Here is an 8,867-nt window from a genome sequence, read left to right as displayed (position 1 = left end):
ATGAATGACGTAAAATTAGTCGCACATATAAAACAGCTTAAGAGCATGACTAAATGTATGAAAGGATGACTATTTAATGCTAACGGGTAAACCATTCCACAGTTTTATATCAGCCAATGAAGACGTCATTTTTCCATGGTTAGAATGAACCATAGGTAGTAGAAAATTAGAGCTACATGCAAACCTGGTAATATTGTTATTGATGAGGTGTCTGGGATCAATGAATTGGTATGATAGCTGTTTAGTACGTAAATTATAAAACATAATTCTTAGTTGATATTTGAACAAGTTCGTTACAACAGGGATGCTGTTTTCACGAAGTAGAGGAGTAGCACTCGTGAAAAACCCACTGTTAGTGATAATGCGTATTGCTTGTTTTTGTAAGTGCTGAATAGATGAGATATGACAGCTATATGTCTTTCCCCTGGAAACAATGCCATAATTAATGTGACTGTGAATGAAGGCAATGTATAATCCTAATAATGTGTCTTTAGAGAAGTACGTTCTTGATTTGATTAATGCTCTAATACCGAAGGTACACTTTTGCTTAATGAAGGCAATGTGTTGAGAAAACTTAAGGTTAGAATTAATTTGATGCCCAAAAATGATACACATTCGGAGACGGGAGTTGACGTCACCTACGAATCTCCTATTGCTAAAATTTTCTAATCTTTCAACCACCAGTGAAGTTAGGCGTAGTAATCCGGCAGATTGGCGGCTTTCTTTCTTCTTTCATTTGCTTTGGCGCGCTGCAAGGTTTACAGCGTAGACGGCCAGGGGGCGCAAGGGAGCGAAGCCCCGTTGGCGCCTCCCAAAGGTTGAACTGCTCGGCGGCGATACGGCTCGTGGCGGCCACGGTATCTACGCCTCAGATCTCAGAGGCTATGTGTAGCGGACGCAGCCACGCGCAACTGTTGCGTGTAGACCGACAATACAAATGTGAAATAGTCTTTGTGCTGTTTTGACATCGGAGAATTGAATACTTGTTCATTTATTTCGCTCAAATGAGCAATAATTGTATTTCTGAGAATGGCCTCACGACCTCTGAGATCAGCCAACGGCTGTTGTGGGTCCAGGTGCTTGCAATAACACTATATGACAACATAGCGAGAGTGAGCAAGCGATCTTTCGCTTCACTTGACACGAGATTGTAAATTTCCTGCAGCATGCAGTCGAATATTCTTTGGTTCACATGTTCACAGGGACCTCGTTAATAGAAGAGAAACGTTTTCTTATTATAATCAAAAAGTATTTCAAGGCCCCTTTAATGTGAGTGTGGGTATTGACACAAAACATGGCAGGTTACAACCCCAAAAAGCAAAAAAAAAGCTTCTTGTTTTCGTTTGAAATGTGCATTTGGTAAAGAAATAGTTCATTGAAGTCAAAGAAAAGTGAACTTGATGCAGGTGGGAGTTGGTCGTACTCCCTGCAGTTAGCTGGCAGACGCAGTCAGGGAGGTTCCCTTTAGAAAATATACGAGATATTTGTGTATAAAACTTACATGGTGTAAATCATAACACTTTTAGTTCGGCGAATGCGCTTCAGTGAATTCCATTTGTTTAGTGCGCCTCGACTCGGCGCTCTGGCCCAAAAATTCGAATGGTTGCGTGGATACATTTTGTGAGCATCCTCTCTGAAAAGGCATGGTAGCTGGTACCGCCAAGCTCGCCCTTTTTACATCTAGTTTGTGCTCAGTGTCGAAGCTTGTACAACAGTTATCCTTAACAGCCATTTTTACTTTCACTTCTTCCTTTCTTTTCTTTTGTTTTCTTTGTTTACCGACAGATTTTTCATATCTTATAGACGAAGATTGTATGAAAGATTGCAAAATTCGCATATTTTTCTTTATTTAAGTATACTACAGATACCTTCATGGCCCATGCAAGAATGGTACAGAATGGTAATGGTAAATGGGAGTATATAGTAAAAAAAATTCATGGTGGAAAGTCAGTACACAGAATGAGGCCTATAAAAAAGTCCATGTCATTGCAACATACACTAGCATTAATTAGTTAACTTGTTCCTCTAAGAAATGGCCCATTGAAGAAAAGAGTGTTTGTGAACGTCGACACGGCTTGGGGGTAGATGGATTGTAGTGGAATGAATTAGTCTGGTTGAGCGTCTAGGAATATCATGCCGGTAATGAGAACGCGTTATCGGGAAATGGCCATGGCATAACTGATAAATAAAGTTTAGCCGAGAAATTATTCTTTTTTGCGAGAGGGGTTTCAGGATTGCCCTTGCGATCATATCTGAGACACTGATTGTCTTTTGTAATCTGAACATACAAACCTGACTGCAAATTTTTTATGCGTTCTATTTTATTGATAAGGTACTTTTGTTGAGGATTCTAGATTATCTCAGCGTATTCTAGGCATGCCGTTACTAGTGTTTGGTACGCGTTTAATTTGAGGTGTGGTGGTGCAGTGCGCAGTTTCCATTTTATGGAGGATGCTTTGCCTTCGGCTTTTTTCACACATGGTCGAGATATGTGGTTCCCAGTTTAGGTTAGACGTGAGTTTAAGGCCTGAGCATTTTACATATGCACTGAGATGTCCCACAGTTCAAAAACCGTAAGCGGGACCTCTCAGGGTTTCAAGTATAGAGAGAGATGACTCTTAAGTAAGCTGGTGTTTTGGGCACCACTGTGCTCTCACACTATAGCTATACGCAAGCCACTCCGAGTCCATGTTAAATCAAAGTGATGGCGTGCACACGTGCCTCGTAACGCTTCCCACATGCTTCTGCACATGTGTACGTCGGTATGGCTATATTATAGTCTAAACATAAGCTTGCGTTCCTCATATTAAATGCGCACAGTTAGGAAGCGCTTTCTTTTTCTTTACGCCAATTTCGCACGCCTCCTTCGACGTTTACTAAAAAATATTAATTTGTGCAATGTGTTTGCAGAGCATTTTGAATCACCGTCAATTAAGTTGATGCCAAAGCAACGCCTGTTAAGGCGCCTACAACTGCAGTAGCGAACCCGCGTTGCCGCACGTTCTTTGAAGGAGGCATGCGCGAGAAGCACACGTGCGCCTACAGAAAGGAGCTGGCGAGCGCCTGCGGGCGTACGTGGTGTCTCGGCATAACAGTTGTGCGCCGAGAATGTTTAGCTAACTGTGATCTCTGCTGCGTCCTCTGCACACGTCTCACGCTGCAGAAGAGAGCAGAATGCAAACCGATCAATGCGTATCAAAGGTTTAGCGATGGCCAGCCGCGTTAATGTGAGAACCTTGATTCCACTAACAAATCTTATTTTACAAGTAAGCGCACCAGTTTTAATTACAGGTAATTCAGGCACGCCAAGCGCGAAGGATAGCGTGCAGGACAGCCATCTGGAGACTCATGCAGTGTCCGTTGACATTGCATTATAACACACAATGGCATACCCAGGATACGTCTGTTGAGCTATTACACTTCTAAACGGATTGCAGGGCAGTTCTGCGAATATCGCCACCAACCACGTCAATACTACATTCTCTGGAAGAGCTATGGGAATGCAAATCTGCTGCGTCATTCGAGAGAGGCGCAAACACTTGAGCGCTTCCTGATCTTGAGGAGGGTGACACCGTGAGCTACTTTTACGACGCATTAAAGGCACTCGGCTCCGAAATTTATGCAACCTTCTTGCTTGACACGCACTTGTAAGGAGTCCCGCGAGGTCCTTGCGAATCTTCACCTTCTGCTTTTTTCGAGCTTGAACGAAGACGAGGCAAAAAAAAAAAACGCTTTGACTTGCCGTTTTCGGATGACCTGTGGCACGATCCAGGTGACCCTAATTCTATCCCTCCCTAGCAAACTTCAAAATGCCGCTATGACGTGAAAGACACGATCCCTTCTACGGAGACTTATGGGCTCTGGAGAAAATAGAACGCACCGTGGAACTCCTGGCGAACCTGTCCTATCCCCTGTGGGGCTAAAAAAAATTGTTAACAAAGGCCAGGCACTCTCCTATACTCCCCTTTGCGGGCCCGCGACAGCCCTCGCGCCTCCCCCCCTTTTTTTCTTATTTTGCATTTTTTTTTCTTTATTTCCAAGCTCGTATTGTGTCACACTATTTCCACGGCTCATGCGGTGAACAATCGCGCTCAATCGACAACGACCCTCTCGCGTGTAGAAACGAAAGACCGTCCTGCCTTCCACGTCTTGCTTCTTCTTTTTTTTTTCTTCTGCCACAAGGATCGGAGCACTCGGTCCCATTTCCCGCTACCTTTCCACCCCTCCGCTGGGTGCCGTTGCTATTGCATCGTCCAACCCCAAGAAGCCATCTTTTTCCCCTAGAAAGAGTAAGCGCCTCCTCCGCTCTCTTCGTCAGGTACAATAGACAGATCAAAAAGCGCACAAAAATGCCGCAGAAAGTTCAGCCACGTGGCCGTTACCAAAAGGCAAACTTTGAGGCAGACCGAATAAGACGGTGCAAGAAGCGTGTGTTTCTGCAGGTTTTGTGAAGTTTCTTTGGTATTTTTGTTGCACGTCTTTTTGCCCCACTGTTCGCCTTAAAGCGCCTCCGAAGACTCGAGGAAGTGAGCTCAACTCGACACGGGGTCAGAATTTGGAACGCACTTCCGTTACGCAATCTCTGTTTTTCTATACCTCACTCGTTCCATTCTATTATATCAGTGGAGGGCTGATCGACTTGTCATACTTTATTCTTTGTCGAAGCGCGCGTGCGATAGCTGTTAGGAGGTAATTTATGCCTCTGTTTGTAGAAGCGGAGCTCAGCGCCCTTCTTTTTCCGCTCGAGAAACGGGGCCCACTCGACCATCTGTTTACAAGCTTTCGAGCTGACGTCGTTGAAGGCAGCGACCCCCCGCGCAGTGACTTCCTGGTCACCAAATCTGAAACCCTGCCCTCACTTCTTTCCTTTATAAGACCGCACCATAGGAAAATCGAGACAGGCTTCAATTTCAACGTTTGCATTCACTTAGAATGGCAGAAAGAAGCGCGGCTTGCAGATATGCAAACAAAAACACTTACGTGCGTAAAAAAAAAAAATGGTAGGCGACCCTAATCATTGACTCAGGTGCCTCTTAGAGACACTCGCACCTCGGCGTTGGTGTTCTTCAGAAGAATTTTAGGCGAACGCAACGGACGAACCAAACTCGGAGGCTACTGTTTTCCATTATTTACCGGTAAATATCATGCCACCCTCTTGAGTGTGCCATCATTAGTGACGTTATTGCTTTTATTTTCTTTTTCTGGGTTTCCTGGAATTTCGCCAAAGTGGTGCTCACGTGGAGGGGCTCTAATGTCATCAATTCCGTGCTTTGATGTGCAGTGATCAGGGATTTCTCATTATTTCTAATTATTATAGACAGTTCAACAACTGAACTTGTAACTAAACTTAGGCTCTTATATTACACCTATAGTGAAACTCGTGAATCTTGTACTGTACTATTTCTTCTTCTATACTTTCTGATTTATTTTAAATTTCGTCCCTAGTCGTCTCATTGATGTATAATTAATTGTAATTATTCCAGCCACTTCAGTAACTCCACTTGCAACTAATACTTTCATACCATATCTATAATGAAACCCATGAACTTCGTACTGTACTACTTTTTCTATTTTTTTTTGATATTGAATTTCATGCGCAGTCGTCTAAGGGATTTATAATTATTTCTAATTCTTCAAGACACTTTAGTCACTCAACTCGCAACTAATGCTCTGATAACATATGTATGATGAAACCAAGGAAATTTGCACTGAACCTTATTTTTCTATTATTGCTGATTTATTTCGAATTTCCTCCTCGGTCGTCTCAGCATGTTGAACAGGAAGTGGTGCGCAAGAAACAAGAGTGTCACTCGATGCTCGTGCCACTAAATATGCATGAAAGAAGTCCCCACGAACAACTATGTCAGCTCATACTCGAATGAGGGCAGTGATAAGCCTTGGAAAAAAAGTGCTCATAAGTTTAAGTTCTGTTATGCGGCTTAACCGAAGGCTGTCTCACACACGTGCTGGCAGGAGTAACTGATATGCCCCGCCGCAACCATTAAATGCTCATTTTACTTTCCTTGCTTGAATAGAAGCTCGGCATGCCCAATGTTGACAGTACAGTCGCACTCTCGAAAATGCATTCGCATTACACATCAGAACTGACACCTGAAGGAAGCAGGACTTTTCTGCGACCAGGAATGATCAGCACGTTTGTAATAGGCTATTGTTGAGTGCTAACTGTTTCAACAAGGAACATTTAATTAGCATGACACAGTCCCGTCAATGTGCACGCTTGTTAGCATATCTTTTTTTTATCCTTTAAAATATTCCACAGTGAAGAGCAAATAAGTTGTAAGTTATCAGTAATTTGCCTTCAAGAACATATAATATGTGGGATAGTTTGACATATTGAATCTGACGTGTGCGGAAAACACAACCTTCAACGTTGAGTGCTTGCCTGTATGCCATCTCCACAACTGTGGTTCACAGGCGTTCATAGACTACGAAAAGGCATTGAATTCAGTAGATATACATGACGTCACAGAGGCATTGCGTAATCAAGGAGTACAAACCGCCTACGTAAATATCCTGGAAAATATCGACAGAGATTGCACAGCTACCTTAATTCTCCACTAGAAAAGTAGGAAGATACCTATAAAGGAAGGGTTCAGACAAGGAGCCACATTCTCTCCTATGCTATTCACTGCGTACTTGGAAGAAATTGGAAAAGAAAGGAGTACGTTTGCCTAGGTCGGTTAATCACAGGGAACGGTGATCATGAGAAGGAAATTCCTAGATGAATAAAAATGGTTTGGATAGCATATGGCAGACATCGTGAGCCCCTGACTGGGAGCTTACCGTTATCATTGAAAAGGAAAGTATAAAATCAGTGCATTGCACCGGTGCTGACATATGGGGCAGAGATTTGGAGGCTGGCAAAGAAGCTTGAGAACAAGTTAAAGGCCGCACAAAGAGCGGTGGAACGGAGAATCTTAAGCACAACCTTGAGAGACAGAAAGACAGCGGTTTGGATCAGAGAGCAAATGGGTATAGACGATATTGTAATTGACATTAGGAGAAAGAAATGGCGCTGCGCAGGTGATGTAATGCGAATGTTAGATAACCGTTGGATCGTTAGGGTTACAGAGTGGAAAGAGGGGAACAGAGTAGGGTTAAGAGAAGGGAAGCGCAATAGAGGACGGCAGAAGACTAGGTGGTGGGATGAGATTAGGAAATTCGCGGGTGCTAGTTGGAATTGGTTGGTGCAGGACAGGGGTAATTAGAGATCGCAGGGAGAGGCCTTCGTCCTGCAGTGGACGTAATATAGGCTGACGATGATGAGGATAGTGCACAGGAATTAACAAATATCTGCAGTTCCAGTCTGGTTCATCTCAAACCCTTACACACCGACAGATGGTAAAAGTGCATCACAGCTTCCTTGCCCGTCAGCTGCCTGTTTATGCGTGTTATGCGGGAGAAGATTCGTTAATAACGGCAAGAAATACAGTTTGAAACACCGTCAGAACTTTCGTTTTGTAGTTGTGTTTGAAAATATTTATACATACATAGATGTGAAATGTCAAACAAGCGGCTGCTAGCCGTTACGAATAGTCTTAGGCTGAACAGTTGTGAGATTTTTTTTTTTTTTTTGGGGGGGGGGTTGTTGGATGGATTCCGTGCAAGCACAGTGCACCAGACAAAGAAAAATGGCTGTGGCTTAGGTAAGGTTAAGCCCAGGATGCGAAGCATACTAGCCTTTATTTTAGTTGTTGAACCACTGTTTAGCCTGGTGAACTGCTGTTGCTTGGCTATATTTCGTTCGGCTAGACGAAGAAACAACTCATGCATTACTGCTTCGCCTTCAAGAGTGGAACGCGAGAGCGTTCCCGTCGACCCGCCAAGGGGTGTAAGACAATGGGCTACAGGGCAGCGACTACGCGCCCCGCATTGGACGCGGTGAGCGTCGAGCAAAGCAGCGTTCGGCGCGGCAACGAAATGTGCGTCTGAGCAAGAGACGCACGCCTTAGAAACAGCTCGTTTCTAAGGCAACACCGCATTCACTAGAGGCGCTTTTGTACCGCTTTGAAGGATCGTACTCGTGGCTCAGTGGCAGCGTCTCCGTCCCACACTCCGGAGACCCTGGTTCGATTCCCACCCAGCCCGTCTTGCAAGAGTTGAGCCAAAGCCACTTCTCCTCTGTCGTGACGTCACGGTGTCACGTGGTTTCATGGCGACACCGCCGCGCCTGAGGAGCTGGGTTGAGCTCTCGTAATATGCTTCGCATAAGAAAAAAGAAAACCTAGTTATTCTGCCTTATTTAGTGGATCAACAGGCGCAATTAGTAAAAGTGTAATTCGCGAATTCGGTCCTAGTTAATATGTTTCTGTATTCATATCAATTTTGATGTTCACGACACAGCTTTATTTTCAACACTTTGAGGCGAACCTCGTGGTCCTTCCGCTCTTTCGTCGTATTAATTACTTGTAGACACATCCTCCTCTTTTCCACTTTGCGCATTATTGCGAGAATGGTGCTACAGACTGTACTAATAAATAAATAAATAAATAAATATTTCATATATTATTTCATTAATACGGTGAGAATAATATAAGCTGATGAACTAAGCGCGCATCACGTAAAACATTCTACTGAATAGTACTGTCGGACGGATTAAATGAATCCAACGAATATTGTGAGGCTGTGGGATAACCTGACTATGTGTTTTTTTTTTTTTTGAGCTGCATCTGTTATGTGAGACTAAAGATAAGGCGACGTGTGAATAGGCTTACCGCATTAACGCAGAAACTCTGCGGCACGATTCTCTAACTTTAATTGTCCAAAGCATCCGGCGCATCGTCGAAGTTGTATAATCAGCAAATGTTAATCATCTTGTACTTCAGAGTACTAAATTGGGCAAGTTG

Source organism: Dermacentor albipictus, unplaced genomic scaffold (genome assembly GCF_038994185.2).
Source record: "Dermacentor albipictus isolate Rhodes 1998 colony unplaced genomic scaffold, USDA_Dalb.pri_finalv2 scaffold_15, whole genome shotgun sequence".
Lineage (NCBI taxonomy): Eukaryota > Metazoa > Arthropoda > Arachnida > Ixodida > Ixodidae > Dermacentor > Dermacentor albipictus.
Note: the sequence above shows the minus strand (reverse complement) of the source record.